Here is a 16,672-nt window from a genome sequence, read left to right on the forward strand (position 1 = left end):
TGAGTAGAGCCGTTCCTGTTTGAAGTATATCTGCTGTTTGAAAATAGAAAGCAAACTTACCAGTCAATCGACGCAGATGAAACCTGCGCACATGTTACTCCTTTAGCTTATTTTTGTGGGTTGTATTAGCACACCTGAGTTTTGTTTGAGCCTTGTAGCACATAGAATTCTTTTTGTATCTGTTGTATAGCATATCCTATAAATAATGATAGCTGTTTTGGTTTGTTTCCCTGGCTTAGATCCCTTGTAAGAGAGAAACCTTGCTAGCTGAGAATATTGTTTAGTTGTTACAATTACCTATTCTTGTGTTGCAAAGAGTGTGACACAGTTAGCCCATAGAATTTTGCTTTGCATAAAAAATAAAAACAGGGGAAGTGTTGGGAAATTTAGGTGACTAGAGACTGCAAAAATACAAAGCCGTGGCTAATTCCAAGTTTTACACCTGTGAGATAGCGTGTCCTTGGGCCTAGCTGTAGTAGGATAACAAATAGTGAAAGAGACATGAGAAAAGAGAGATGTAACCCCTAAGGAATGAGGAAGAGTTCATGGTACAGTTTAACCAATAGATTGCTTGGCTTACAGAATATTCATAAGCTTAATATTTGCTCTATAAGTGTTTGATGCTTTCTTTAATAAACTGGACCTGTGATGAACAATCTGGTGTCCTGGTCCCCTTCCTATGACAGGCAAGGGAGCAGCACCAGGCAATGCAGGAGCCTGCAGACAATTCCTGAAGTGACACGAGGACAAAAGACAAAGGTGAAGCCAAGGAAATGCTCTGGGCTGCTTGGAGGTGGCTGCCAGGCAGCCCTGGCTCTAAGCAACAGCGTCTGCAGTGGCACAGGAAACTCCCAGCTGATGGGAACAAACTTTCTGGCTGACTGCAGAGGCCAGGACAAAGATGAGTGTCTTCCCTGGTGTCCCCCAGCCCTTGCTGGCCCCAGGGGCTGATGGCATTTGTGCTCCCTCAGGTTCATGTCCCCACACCAACAGCATGGGGGTGCTCCTGCCTGCTGTGTGCAATGCAAACAGGGGCTCCCGAGCCAGTGCTGCTGTGTCTATGCCTGCAAGGATGGGGCACCTGTGTGAGCTGGGGGAGAGGCCAGGGCTGCAGAGGGGGGATGTTGTTGGCAGCTCCATCAGGACGCTCTGGGACACTGCCCTGGGCTGTCCAGCACACTGGGGATGGATCAGGCCCTGCTCTGCTGCTCCTTCCCATATGCCCCAGGGCCCTTGCAGAGCCCCAGCCATGCTGTTTGCCCCCAGCCTGCCCACGGCCAGCCTGGGGCTGCTCACAGGGGTTTTCTGTGCTGAGCATTGGCCTGGGTGTGTTCTTGAGAGAGCCTGGGCAAGGAGCCTGGAGCCCCCAGGCCCTGGGCTGAGGCGTCAGCGCTGCCCCAGCAGTGCCCATGGCCTGTCCCTGCTGCAGCCCCGGCACTGCCACCCCCAGGGCTGTGCCCTGCCCCGAGAGCACTCAGGCCCTGCAGCAACACCAGAGCCACCAGGGCAGTGGGGCAGGGCCACGGCAGCAGCACTGGCAACACCGAATACTGCTGCTGCTGGGCACAGCTGCTGTGCCAGCACTGATCTGCCCCAGCTCTGCACACAGACATTGCTGCTGCACCTCCAGAGAAGGCAACAAAAGGGGGATCTCCTTTGAAAACTCTGCTGGGAGATCCTTTAGCTCCTCTAAAGCCACCAAGAGACCAGCTCCTCATTGACACAGTCTGAGGCCACAGTGAAGATTAGAGAAACAAAATAAGAAATTGCAGAAAAAATGGCCTTGGTTTAGGGAGAATAGTAAAAAATGAAAACAGAATAAAAAAACATAACCAATCCAACAAGTAGTATCAAAGATCACTTTTATTTCCAGAGATATGCAGAAATTGGCAACCAATTTAATGTTTCCTAAATGGTCCACTCATCAGTGTCCACACCGCAGCCTTGAGCTCCTGGTTCCTCAGGCTGTAGATGAGGGGGTTCAGGGCTGGAGGCACCACCGAGTACAGAAGTGTCACTGCCAAATCCAGGGATGGGGAGGAGATGGAGGGGGGCTTCAGGTAAGCAAATGTGGCTGTGCTGATGAACAGGGAGAGCACAGCCAGGTGAGGGAGGAAGGTGGAAAAGGCTTTGTGCCGTCCCTGCTCAGAGGGGATCCTAAGCACAGCCCTGAAGATCTGCACGTAGGAGAAAACAATGAACATGAAACAACCAAAACCTAAACAGACCGCAAGCAATGAAATCCAAATTTTTCTGATGTTGGAGTCTGAGCAGGAGAGCTTGAGGATGTGTGGGATTTCACAGAAGAACTGGCCCAGGGCATTGCCATGACACAGGGGCAGGGAAAATGTATTGGCTGTGTGCAGCAGTGAATGGAGAAAGGCACTGGCCCAGGCAGCTGCTGCCATGTGGGCACAAGCTCTGCTGCCCAGGAGGGTCCCGTAGTGCAGGGGTTTGCAGATGGACACGTAGCAGTCGTAGCACATGATGGTCAGGAGGGAAAGCTCTGCTGAGATGAAGAACATAAAGAAAAAGAGCTGAGCAGCACATCCTGTGTAGGAGATGTCCCTGGTGTCCCAGAGGGAGTTGTGCATGGCTTTGGGGACAGTGGTGCAGATGGAGCCCAGGTCAGTGAGAGCCAGGTTGAGCAGGAAGAAGAACATGGGCGTGTGCAGGTGGTGGCCGCAGGCTACGGCGCTGATGATGAGGCCATTGCCCAGGAGGGCAGCCAGGGAGATGCCCAGCAAGAGGCAGAAGTGCAGGAGCTGCAGCTGCCGTGTGTCTGCTAATGCCAGTAGGAGGAAGTGGCTGATGGAGCTGCTGTTGGACATTTGCTGTGCCTTAGCATTTGGATCTGTAAAAAAAGTGATCATGGAATAATTGGGTTTGGAGAGGACCTTAAATATCCCAGCACAGCTTGGGGGCACATTCCACACACTCCCTACCCAGGGCTCTGCTGGCTGGAGCTGTCTCTGCCAGCAGCTGCTTCCCTGTGCCCAGGGCTGGGCCCTGCCAGTCCTGCCAGAGCTCAACCCAGTCCTGGGGGCTCAGCTCTGCCCTGCAGACCCCTCCCAGCTCTGGCATTGCCCAGGGACAGCTCTGGACCTGCAGGCTCTGATGGCAACGTCAAAGCAACCCTGAGGAGGCTGGATAAACAAGACAAAATGCAACTTCTAAAGGGCCCTCTGCTGTTTTCTGTCACTGCCTGGTTTAGCAATATCTGAGAAAATTTTTTTTTCTCATTCTGGACTGCCAGACGAATATCTGTGTGCAATTTGCCATCAAGACAACCCAGAGCAGTACTTTAAAAAAGCAGGATTTTCCCTTTTATGCAGTCCCTGCCTCGCTCCGCTCCCTGCATAATCTACTTGGAAATGTTCTGCAGTTAAATGCCATACTGGGAGCAGTCCTGAACCATGCAGCATCCTCCCCACAAAAGGAGAACACTTCCAAGCCTTACCAGCTATCTCCTCCCACCCAGATCTTGTCCCCCAGTGCTGGAAGCAGCTGCCAGGGCTGGCTGAGAGCTGCTGGCAGGCAGCAGAGTCCCTGCCCCAGCACAGTGCCCTGGGCTGCAGGACCCTGCTCTGCAGGACAGCCCTGGGCACCCCTGGCTGCTCTGCACAAGAGACAATCAGAGAATGTACTCACAGGGTCTGTAGGCATTGGGATGTTCCAGCTTTAGGAGATCACTCCACGAGCTGCAGCTGCATTGTCCTGCAGCCAGAGGTTCCTGTGCCAAGGGCTGGCAGTGATTCTGCCCCAGGCACTTCTCAGCACCTTCCCAGCCCTGACTGTTTGAAGCTCTCTGTGCCTCTGTGCTGTGTCCAGGGTGGCTTCAGGCAGTGCCCCAGCCCTGCTGGGCTGGCAGAAGAGCTGCTCATCAAGAGAAATATGCTTTTGAAGCTCTTCTGGGTTACCAGGATCTGCCTCTGTGCCAGGAGCCCAGCCCAACTCAGCAGCACAGACACAGCACAAGGACTTTAATGAGCCTCTGCGACTTTGTGCTCAGGTCCTGAACATCAGTCCCTGAGATGGAGCTGAAGAAACCTCTCCAGAACTCCAAGTCAGAATCACACTCCAATCTTTCCTGGACTTTTAATGGGTCCCACTGAGGTTCACGACTGAGCAAGTGTCCCCAGGCCCCAGGCAGAGCAGAGAACTGCAGGCAGTTATGACAGGTGGGGACAAAGAGAAGCCAAGTCTTGGTGCCCTGGGGCACAGCAGCAGTGTCTGTGCCACCAAGGGCTGGGAGGAGACACCTTGTCCTGAGGCCCTGGGGCCTCCTGGCACAGCCTCAGCCAGGCTGGGCACTGTCACCCCCTTGTCCTGCCCTCAGCATCCCCCCCTAGCCCACATCCCAGTGGCCTCAAGGATCTGCTAGAAGGAGTCCCTGGGGAGCCTTGCTCAGCAATGGCCCTGGGGCCTCCTTAATGCTCCCTGCAGGGACTGCAGGTTTTTCAAAGGACTTTGGGTTTTGCTTTTGCCTTGGAGTCTCTGAGAGGTTTATGCAATCCTGGCCTGCAATTATCTGCTGTAATTAGTCCCTGGAGAGGCTTTGTCAGTAACAACACTCATTGTGGCTCATTAATGCTTCAAGGTACTTCAGTTGTTTGAAGGTACTTGGTGTTTCCCTTTTGATACAGACTCTGTGAGAGGTTTGTGCACTCAAGGCCTCTGTTATCTGCTTTAATGAATCCCTTGAGAGCTTTGTACTGACACTCAGTGGGGCTCATAATGCCTTGAGAAACTCAAGGTTTTTGAGATACTTTATGGATTTAAGAATACTTTTAGGTACTTTTAAGAATTTTCCTTCCCACGCTGAGTCTCTGAGAGGTTTTTGTGCCATCCTGGTCTCCAATTCTCTCCTCCAAGGGGTCCATGAGGAGCTTGTGTTGGGTATCTTCCCTCTTTCTGTTTTACAACAAAGATGGAACTGAAATAATTTTGTAAGACTTTCTAAAAGCATCCAAACAAGCATGGGACAATTAACAATACAGCAACAATCAGTAAGAAAATTAATAGTCCTGTTTTAGCTAGACAACATCCAACCCTTTAGTCCCTTGGATTGGAAGAGTTTATTTACCCAGTCTTTGTTTTCTACTTAAAGCTTCTTGACTCCTTCCTTCAGTACCTGAATGCTCTTGTGGATTGACTCGCTGTGGATGGAGAGGTTCATGCAACACATGTCCTCAGAGTCTACACGGCCATGCCCCATGTGCCCACAGTAAAAATTCTATTGCTGTTCTGCAAGGTGGCATGTCTGATGGTCTCTATGTCTGAGAGCGGGCAACTCAATGTGAGGGAGGCAGCATTGTTTTGCTTACTTAACAGGCACCCAAGATGGTCTAATTGTCCTAAAGCTTTAGCTGCAGCCACCCAAGGTAGTCCATATTGAGGGTGCTACTATCCAATACCTGGATTAAAGCTTGCAAAGCCATGTCTTTGATATCATCCAATACTTCTCTGGGGATACCTGCTGCTTGATCATCTGGTAGGCTGTGTTGTCCTTCTCCAGCTAGATGGTTGATTGTCAATTCAGATCTTGCCTCATTATTAGCATTCTCTGCTATTACTGATTTAGTAAACACTTCCATCCCCCTTCCCACAGGGTGTATTCTGTAGGTGACAGCAACATGGCCATAATACATTTTAAATCATAGGGGGTTAAGACATGTGCTGTAAACATGGCCCATGTCCTTCCTATGCTCTTTAGCTGCCCTACACAGATCCTTGATTTCCCCATAAACCAATGGCTGATACCTGGGATCCTGCCCCCTTCTTTTATAACATACAGGGACAATGAGGAATTTTGAGACTACATGCCAGTCTTCTTACTTTCCCAGGGATCTTCTGGGGTTGAGGGGCAAGGTGGCTCTGAGGAGTCCAAACTGTCTTCTGGGGAGGAAGAATGACTTTGAGGAGAAACATTTGGATTAGAAATAGTGTGACAGTTGGTCTTAGTACCTTGAACATAGGGTTATATTGTTGCCAGAGGGTGATGCAAAAGGTGTCAGGTGTTGGGGAGGAAGGGCCTTGACCTAGGATGGCAGACTTCCAGGCTGGCCTTCTGGAGGCATGGCCCAGGGTAGTGGGGGAATGATTGACCGTGGAGGCATAACCTGTGGTTGTGGGGGTGGAGTCTGGAGGTTCATTCAGGGTGGAAGAGAAGATTGTGGTAGCAGGAAGTTGAGCAGCCAAGATGGAGGGAAGACGGTCAGGGTGAGGGACATCTGGAAAATTTTTAATGATCCACTTCATGATTGATTTTAATTTGTTCTTTGAAGATATTTGGTCATGATCAGTGAGAATTAACTTAAAGCATCCCTGTATGCACCTTTCTACTTTGGACATCTGGCTGCCCATTTTTCTCTTTCTCCGCCTTAGGTGGAACAGCCACTGGAACATCCTAAATCAGTTATGGGATGTGGATGAGTATTGTAAAAACACAGTAGCAAAATGGGCATTAATTGTCCTGTATTTCCCCAAACCCACCTGCAATCCTACGCAGCTGAAACTGTCATTGTCCCTGTGGATCCTGGCTGAGGTCACTCGAAACAATGATGAATCTGCTGGCCTGGCACAATCCAAAATCCCGGGGAGCACTGGCCTATCCATCAGCTAACCCCAGCTGACATGACTGAATGTCAGGGTCCCTGTTTGTGCACCAAATGCCACAATGAGGGTGGCTCTGACAAACCTTTCTGGTTCCCCAACTTCAGGGCAAGGGTGGTGAAAATGAAAAGGAGCAGATGCTGGGGAAGATGAAAGAGGAAAGCCTTATAAATATGATTGCCTGGCAAAAGATTTTGAGAATAGAGAAACTGTAAGTGAGATTGAAATGAAAGCAAGCTTTTAGATACCAAGCCTTAGTTACGGAACAACTGGAAAACAATGGTATGGCCAGCTGAAGGTAGTCTTCTTTTGATGAAACAATTCCCTCTGCTTGCAGACAGGTCCAAGGGTCAGAGCAGACCCTACTAGTTTGGCAGAAGGGGTCCAAAGAGTAGTTTTTAGGGTTTAAAATATAACACAGTATGGCAATGTAAAGTTTCTTATAGGTTGTATGTAAATGCCATAAGATTTGTATCTTGCATTAGAGTGGTTAGTGAAAATTAGAATATGTGTCACAGAAGAAGATTTATTGTATTGTAACAGGAACTCCTCTCCTCTTTTGGACATCCATTTTGGGTGCCTCTTTTGAGCTCCTCTTTTGGGCCTGCTCCAAGCTGTGGCTGGCAGCTCCAAACAAGGCCCCTGCACCCACACCTGTTGGGATGTCTAGCTGGTCAGATTGACCCTGAGAAAAGTTCAAAAGTTTCTTTTCCCAGCCCAGCGCTTGAAGAAGGAGTCAGGGCTCTTCATTTCTCTATCTTAAGGTTGTTTATTTTATGTTATCTGTAAAAACTTTTCTCCTGCCCTGCTGAGGTCAGCTCAGCAAGACAGTCCGAGGCATTCTGCCTGCCCCTGGGGCAGTGTTATGTCTTTATACTAAAAACTACATGTACAATGTTTACAATTACTTTCCAAAACCTATCACCTATGTTAGACAGTGAGCTTCTACTCTAAAGCAATCCCTAAGTGCCAACATCACAGCAGAAGATGGAGGCCAAGAAGAAGAAGGAGAAAGGCTGGATACACCCAGTTCCCTCCATCCTGCCTCCTGAACCCCCATACCAAAAATTCTAAAATCTACTTTTCTCCCCTGTGCTAAATTCACTGATATTCTACTTAACCTCTTGTGCCCTGCTGACCTTCATACAATGTTGGTAATTTGCTCCATGGGTCATAATCAAAACCACAGGCATTTTGGGCTCTGCGCCAGGGTCTCTGAGACCCCTGGCAGGGGTCTTGGTGCTCAGGACAGCCAGAGGGATGTCCTGGGTCCTGACACACACCCTTTGCAATAAACCACAAGTTCAAGACCTGGCTTCAGAGATCTATCATCTCCATCCATCCCAACCGTCATACCCCCCGATGCTCCTACAAGCAGGATCAATGGAGTTACCAAAAAAAACTTTAGTAACAGGGTGAAAAACAATACACATGGAGAAGTCGAGCACAGCAGGAGGGGTGTGGGATCCAAAGATCTGAGATAAAGGCGAAGCAACAATGTATACACTTCGGGATAGAACACTCTAGAACAAAAACCAAAGAGGGGAAACAAGTAACAAATAGGGGAGGAGAACTTGGACAACTTAGCATAACAACACTAAAGGCATATGAGGGAACTCTCAAGCTCACCCTAGGTTAAACAAATGATTCCCAGGGCTTCAAACTTGCGCCCAGGTCTTCTAGGGTAAAATCTGGCTGACTCTGAGTTACAGCCAGGCTAACTCCCACACCGCTGCTTTGCTCTGCCCCCTTGGGACCATGTGGCCCAACAGAGCCACAATGATGTCCTTGGTTCCACGAGGCTCTGCAGTGTCACAATGGTCCCTTGGATCCATGGTGCTCTGCAGTGCCACAATGGCTCCTTCATTTCACAAGGCTAACAAATGTCACTTTGGTCTCCATGCACAGGAAAACACAGAGCCCCCATGTTTCAGGAGCTGATGAACAGCAACCACCAGAGGCCAAGGCAAGCCTGACCTGTCTGTCCTGGCAGGTTTGCTTGGAGCAACCCTTGGATATTTGAAATTATGGATGTGGAGTCCTAATTTAAAACATTTGTGCATGGAGAAGAGGGATGGAGTTTTTTCATAAAAAGAAAAGCACAGAGCTCTTTCCAATGTTTGGAAAACAGGTAAGTGGTGCCCCTCAGGAGTCAAAGACCAGCCAGACTTGTCTGTCCTGGCAACTTTTGTCTGGCAGCAATCCTTGGATACACAGAAATTTGGAAGTGGAATCCAAATTTTGGCCATGCATGCCTGGAAATAATGGACAGTTCTTTTCCAGAAAAAGAAGAGCCCAGAGCCCCAGTGTTTCAGGGGCAGATGGGAGAGGCCTGCCACATTCCAAGGTCAGCCAGACCTATCAGGTGACCCCTGAGAGACCAAGGCAGCCACACATATTTTATGTTCCCTTGCTTCCTCAGGGCCCTGCAGTGTCACAATGGCTCCTTGCTTCTATGAGGCCCTAAGGTGTCATAATGGCCCCTTGGCTACACAAGTCCTTAAAGGATCTTAATGGTCTCCATGGTTCCACAAGCCCAAGGCCCCACAGTGCCATAATGAACTTTGGGTGTCCAATGGCCCCTTGGTTCCATTGGGGCCCAGTAGTGCAACAATGATTCCTTTGTTTCCACAACTTCCCATAGTGTCCCAATGGCCCCTTCCCTCCTTGAGGTCCTGAAGGGTCACAATGGTCTCCATGATTCCATGGGGCCTTGCAATGCCACAATGCTCTGCATTGATCCACAGTGCCCTGCAGGATCACAACAGCCCTTTGGCTCCACGAGGCCCTGAAATGCAGCAATGGCCTCTTGGTTCCACAAAGCCCTGCTGCTTCACACTGGTCCCTTGGGACCATGGGGCCCAACAGAGCCACAAAGATATTCTTGGTTCCACAAGGCCCCACAGTGTCACAGTGCCCCCTTGGATCCGTGGTACCCTGCAGGGTCACAATGTTCCTCTTGGTTCCTTAAGGCCCAACAGTGTAACAGGTTCCAAAAGGGCTTGCAGTGTCACCATGGCCCATTGGATCCACAATGCTCCGCAGTGTCACAATGGTCTCCATAGGAAGGAAACAAGTGAGCCCCAGTGGTGCAGGGGCAGTCACCAGAGACCACGTCTAGCCAGACTTGTGTCACCCTGATTTTTAAGATTTTCTAAGTCTTCTGATGTTGACATTCTTGTAGCGAACTTTCTCAACCACTTTCTGTAAATAACTCATTATTTTGCATTCCTTTATGGAGGAGGAGAGCGTTGAAGGGCTGTTATTTTGATCAGTGTCATTGGAGAGGTGGCACTGTCACTTTCCAATCTGCTGTCACTTTTGTAAAACTATAAATGTTGGAGTCAGAAAATAAAATATCCCTTTTTCCTTCACCTTGAGAACAGTGGTGTGTGCTTCTGTTCTTTTGTGTTCTACAGTGAGATCTGGTGACCACCTAAGTGTACTGCAGCCCAGGCTGAGACAGAGTGCAGTTTGTCGGTGAGGTTGTATTGTTCCCCCTCTTTGGTGCTTTGCCTGCTGTGGGTTTCAAGGAGGATTCCCTCATTTTGGATGTCTGGACAGGGGTCCTGGAGTGGAAACAGGTTTCTGTTTCCTGGGATGATTTTGAGAGATTGTTTCTGTGGGCCCGAGAGCGAGAGCTCTTTTTGGACCCTGCGAAGGTGTTCTCCAGGGAAGCGCGGTTTCTCATGGGGGTCCGCCCCATGCAGGCCCTCTTTGATGATTGCACTGTAGAAGTGGGATCGCTGCTGATGTAGTGGAAGAAGTGTGAGGAGCTTTGGCAGGGGTCTGCTTCTTGCACCACTCAGATTTCCCAGGGATGCACTCCTGTCTTGGACGTGGACGAGGGAGAGTTTGAGTTTCTGTGTGATGTAGAGCCCTCCCCCTGGACCTAGGATGGTGTTTTGGGGAACAGGTCCAACTGGGGGATGCCTCTGTGGATTCGGCAGGTCATCTTGCCTCGCCCTGTGTGGGCGGCAGGGCGGAGGGCGTGCTGTCCTCTCTTTGTGCCTTCCAGCCTTTGAGGATCAGCCTCTGCCTCGGATTGAGTCTGATTCGGTGACAACTCTTTGTCCAAACTGCGGTGTTTCCACAACGTTCCCCCTGAGCACGGCAGGAGCAGGTCCAACCGCCTTCGAGTTGGGCTCATTGGTGGGGAGGGTGGCTTAACCCATCTCTGAGTCTGTGCAGTCTGCCAGGGATGCGCAGTCAGTGGAAGCTGTGGGGGTGTGGGGCCATGGACAGTGTTCTGTCTGGCCCCACTCTGGTAGGCAGGCAGCCTGCCCCACTCCACTCGGCCGGGGCAGTACCCACTGTGGAGTCTTGTGGTTCAGGATGGACGCTCATAGGGGCTGTGCCAGTCTCCCTTGTGCTGCTCTGCAGTGATGTAGCTCCGCAGGTCCCGCCTCTTATGGCATCCCCCTCCTCCCCCATGTTGGGGGCCAGGGGCCCCACGCTGGTCTCATCCCAGTCCACACTGGGTTTGCAGGCCGTGCTGGCACCTGCGCCTGTCAAGGCGCCCCCTGCTGCATCTGCGTTGCGACAGGGTGCTGAGGTATTTACCTTTAGTGCGAATGCCGACACGGCCAGCGGGAGGCTAGTGGGTTCCCGGGGCCGTGGCGCCTCCTTGTCAGATTTGTGGATGTTTCCCTCATGCCAGGTGACTGTGTGTCTGAGGAACCCTGTGTGTTTCTGGCAAGAAGCCAATACTAAAACCGATGAGATGTCTGAGCCTGCCTCCTCACGGCATCCGCAGGGTTGCAGAGTGGGGTCCTCTGGCTCTGCCGGTGCTGCAGGGGGCGCAGGGGTGAGTGGTGTTGAGCTGCCTCCCAGTCGATCATCTACCCTTGTCCCTCTGGGGCCCAAGGACCGGGACACAGCAGGTGCTGTGGCTTTGCCAGGGGCTTCCCAGGTTTTCCCTGTTCTCAGGGGTGTTACTCATAACACCCATCAACCCCTTTCGTATAAGCTGGAGGGGGAAGTCCGTGATGCGGTTGCTCAGCATGGTTTGGGGTCTGCTGAGGTTATGCAGACTCTCCGGACGGTTGCTATGGACGTGCTGACGCCTCATGACCTCCGTCGTGTGGCATCCGGTCTTTTTGACCCTGTGCAGTTTGATGTTTTTGAGACCAAGTGGTCTCATTTGGCAGCCGATGCGGTGGAGCAAAATGTGCTGGGGCCACAGGACCCCAGGTGTGTGGATGTCACTGACATGCTGTTGGGAACAGGGATTTATGAAAATACTCAGGGGCAGAGTGGATTCGATCCCCTTGTGCTTGACCAGTGCCACACACTGGGCATGGCAGTGATTGTTCAGACCCTGGAAGTTGCTGCTCCGAGGCAGCCATTTGCGACCATTGTCCAGGGGGATGATTTGATGATCCTTTCATGGCATTTGCAGCAAGGCTGACTGCATCTGTGGAGAGGCAGGTGCCTGATCCTGTGGCAAAGAGGATTGTGATTGCAGACCTTGTGAGGTGTAATTGCAATGATGCTTGTAGGAGGGTCATAGCGGCTGTGCCTGGTTTTCCTGCTGTCTCCCAGATGGCGGAGGCCTGTGCGGACATCATCCCCTCGGGTCAGAAGTTGGCTGCTGTGGCTGCTGCTGTGCAGCCAGTCTGGATGGCACCGCAGGGCAGGTGACCACAGCAGGGGACTGCGCAGGCTGGCAAGAAGCGGGGGAAGAAAGCACAGAAGGTCAAATGTTCTTGTGTGGTCAGTGTGGTAGGCCGAATCACATGTCCATTATCTGCAAGGTGACTGTTAATGTTAATGGCCAGGTTTTACCGGACTCGGGAAACGTGAAGCAGAGCGTGCAGCAGGGACATGCCCAGACGCAAGCTCTCTCCATACGCAGGAGCCAATGGAGGTCTCCTTTGCCAGCAGCAACCGCAGCAACAGTTGTCTTAGAATCTTGTAAAATACACAAGGTCTCCTGGATGCCTTTGATCCCTTGGGTGGGGGCATGAGTGCTCTCCTTATGGGGAGGTCTAGTGCCACCCTTCAGGGCATCATTGTGCACCTGGGGCTCATTGATGCAGATTTCACAGGGCAGATTTGTGCCATGGTCTCCACACCCACTCCCTCCCGTCATGATCCCGAAAGGGACACGACTTGCTCAACTTGTGCCTTTTAAGTCCTCTGTTCACAGGTCAGCTGACCAGTTGTGTGGAGCTGGTGGCTTTGGATCCACTGGGCTGCCTCAAGTTCACTGGACTGCGGTCCTGACCAAGGATTGTTCCGAGATGCTGTGTACCCTGTCTGTTCCTGGTGCGACGTTGTCGGAGATCCACCTCTGCAGGCTTCTTGACAGCGGTGCTGACATCCTGATTCTCTCACTTGCTGCCTGGCCCTCGGAGTGGCCCCTGGATCCGGTGGAGACATCTGTTGTGGGCCTGGGAGGGACGGCACAATGCTACATGAGCCTGCGGCCCGTGCTGCTCATGAACCCAGAGGGACAGACAGCCTGGGTTAGGCCTCACGTTACTTCAACTCCTCCCAACCTCTAGGGGAGGGATGTTCTGTCTGTCTGGGGGGTGCGCATCGAGACAGATTTTTGATGTGGGCCACTGCGATGAAGGGCGCAGAGTGTCCTGCGCCTCCGATATGGTGGCTGCTGGACAAGCCTGTCTGGGAGAAGCAGTGGCCCCTCCCTCAAGATAAATTGGTCGCTCTTCAGAATCTGGTGCAGGAACAGTTGGACCAGGGTCATCTGGAGCCTTCTACCATTCCCTGGAACACTGTTTTTCTGCATCAAAAGGAAATCTGGGAAATGGAGGTTGTTGCAAGACCTCCGTAAGGTTAATGCCGTGATGGGCATGGGAACATTGCAGGTGGGCATGCCATCGCCTACCATGCTTACCGCAGACTGGCTAGTCCTCATTGTGGATCTGAAGGATTGTTTCTTTACGATTCCTTTGCATCCCGATGACAGACCGAAGTTTGCCTTCTCAGTGCCAGCGATTAACGAGGCTGAACCTGCACAGAGATATCAATGGAGGACATTGCCCCAGGGCACGCACAATTCTCCTGCATATGCCAGTGGTATGTGGCCTGTGCCTTGTGTGAAGTTGGCAAGCAGTTTCCTGATGTACTTCTGTATCATTATATGGACAACATTTTGGTGGCCGTGTCCACCCAGGATGAGCTGCTGAGGATTCAGCCTTGGTTGCTCAATGCTTTGCATGCTCATGGACTACAGGTGGCTCCAGAAAAGGTTCAAAAACAACCACCTTGGAAGAACTTGGAGGTCAAAATTCTGGAATGGACGATCTGTCACCAGGAGGTGCAATTTGTGCATTCTGTGAAGACACTGAATGATGCTCAGAAATTGGTAGGTGTCATGACTTGGTTACGTCCGTACTTGGGGCTAACCGACGCACAGCTGTCTCCTCTGTATGATTTGTTGAAAGGAGACTCTGATCTAAAGTCACCTCGCACACTGACCCCTGAGGCACTTAAGGCGTTGGAGGTGGTTCAGCAAGCTGTGTCAATGCTTGCCAAGGTTATTGCATTGATCCCTCCGTTGATGTCACTGTGTTCATCACCACTCCAGATTCGTATCCCACGGGCATCATTGGCCAATGGAGTGAAAAATGGTCTGATTCCTTGCATGTGTTGGAATGGGTTTTCCTGCCCCATCAGCTGCAGAAGACGGCAACTGCATTGTTTGAGCTGATTGTTCGCTGGATAATCAAATGCCGGCAACGGTGTTTGCAATTGATGGGTGCGGATCCTGCAAAGACCATACTCCCGGTGCAACAGGAGGATTTTGACTGGAGCTTTGCAAACAGTGTGTCCCTGCAGAGCGCTCTGGAAAATTTTTCAGGGCAGATCATTTGTCATCTGCCCAGTCATAGGCTACTGCATATGGTGAAATTCACACAAATCTCTTTGAGGCCCAAAAAATACCCAGGAACCTGTGCAAGGACCCGCTGTCTTCACTGATGGTTCAGGGAGAACAGGAAACGCCATTGTTACTTGGAGAGACCAATCAGAGTGGCAGGTTCTGGAAGCTCATGAGGTTGATTTTCCCAGGAACCTTTCAATCTGGTCATGGATTCCGCCTATGTGGCCAATACCGCACAGAGTTTGGGTCATTCCGTTTTGAAGGAGGTCAGTAATCCTGCCTTGTTTCATTTACTGAAGACCTTGTCGTGTGCCATTCAGGCCCGGGGTCATCCATTCCATGTTCTGCATGTGAGGAGTCACCCCAATTTGCCGGGCTTTATAGTGGAAGGTAACACGAGGGCTGACAAGTTGGCTAACCCAGAGTGGGTAGCGCCTCAGCCTGATACACTCACGCAGACCGAGGCATTGCATGGGTTTTTCCACCAAAACGCACATACCTTGCAGAAGCAGTTTCAGCTGACGCCAACTGAGGCTCGTGACATTGTTGAGTCATGTGATGACTGCCATGCACTTGCTCCACCTTTGCCGGCTGGGGTAAATCCCAGAGGCCTTAGGGCCTTGGAGCTTTGGCAGACCGATGTCCCCCAGATTGCCGAGTTTGGCCGGCTTAAGTATGTGCATGTCAAAGTGGACACGTTCTCCTCTGTGATGTGGGCTTTGGCTCACACTGGGGAGAAGGCACGTGACATCCTTGCCCACTGGAGGCAGGACGTCATTCTGGGCATACCTTCTGCTGTGAAAACCGACAATGCTCCTGCTTACACGTCGCAAAAGTTGCGGCAGTTCCTGCAGTTGTGGGGTGTCTCGCACAAGTTTGGTATCCCTCATTCTCCAACTGGTCAAGCATGGTACTCTGGAGCAGGTTCTTCAAAAACAAAAACGGGGAATGCAGGGTGAAACCACGCACAGTCGGCTGGCAAAAGCTTTGTGCACAATCAGTCATCTCACTGTGCCGCAGAACTCAAATAACCTTGTCATTTTGAATCACCATCTCTAATTGCAGGCTGCGGACGAGGCACATCAGCCTTGAGTGAAGGTACAGGTGCCGAATTCAGTCACCAAACAGTGGGAAGGTCCTTATGACCTTATCGCTTCCGGGCGCGGGTATGCTTGTGTATCCACACACACTGGGGTATGCTGGGTACCTTTGAAGTGTGTTCACCCTGACCTGCAACCACAGAGGCAGAATCCAGCTGATGAGCAAGATGGAAACCGTGACCATCCTGGAAGGCATCAAGCGGGGGAATCATTGAGTGATGATTCGGATGCAGATGATGAGAGTGATCACTCTGATGATTCCTCACCAAGTGGACACTGAACAGTGTTCATGTTTTCTTTATCATATTGTTCATTTTCTTTTTTTTTTTTTTTTTTAAGGAAAACAGTGAGATGTTGCCCTGGTTTTTTAAGATTTTCTAAGCCTTCTGATGTTGACATTCTTGTAGTGAACTTTCTCACACACTTTCTATAAATAACTCATTGTTTTGCATTCCTTTATGGAGGAGGAGACAGTTGATGGACGGTTGGTTTGTCCAGTGTCATTGGAGAGGTGTCACTGTCACCCTCCAATCCACTGTCACTTTTGGAAAACTGTAAATGTTGGAATCAGAAAATAAACTTCCCCTTTTTTTTTCACCCTGAGAACAACGATGTGAGCTTGTGTTCTTTTGTGTCCTATAATTGCACTCCTGGGCCAGCGACTCCCTCTGAGTGGGGCCTCTCCCAGCCGGGAAGTCTCCCGTTTGCTGCACTCAGGGATCCTGAACAACGACAGAGCCTGGGCTGATCCCCCCACTCCTCCAAGCTCTGCCCTTCACCCCCTGGGGAGATGCCAAAGGATCCTCAGTGAGCATTCCCTGCCCTCAGGGGAATTGCTCACAGGTGCCTGGCACTGACTCTTTGTGTCTGTGTGCACACAGGAGTGCCTGTGCTGGGGAAATGTGGCAGAAATGCTGCGCTCTGAGGGGTTGGAGTGCCTTGGATAGCTGAATCAGTCAGGCGTGTAGGTAAGGTAAGTCACAAGGTCTAAGTGAATTTAAAAGCTGCTAAACAGTATTTAACTTAAATTATAACCCATGACTTAGCAATTTAAAAGAGGACTAACACTTAACAATATTTAACTTAGCTTATAACTTATATTAAACTT

The sequence above is a fragment of the Melospiza melodia genome (genome assembly GCF_035770615.1).
Source record: "Melospiza melodia melodia isolate bMelMel2 chromosome 7 unlocalized genomic scaffold, bMelMel2.pri SUPER_7_unloc_2, whole genome shotgun sequence".
NCBI lineage: Eukaryota > Metazoa > Chordata > Aves > Passeriformes > Passerellidae > Melospiza > Melospiza melodia.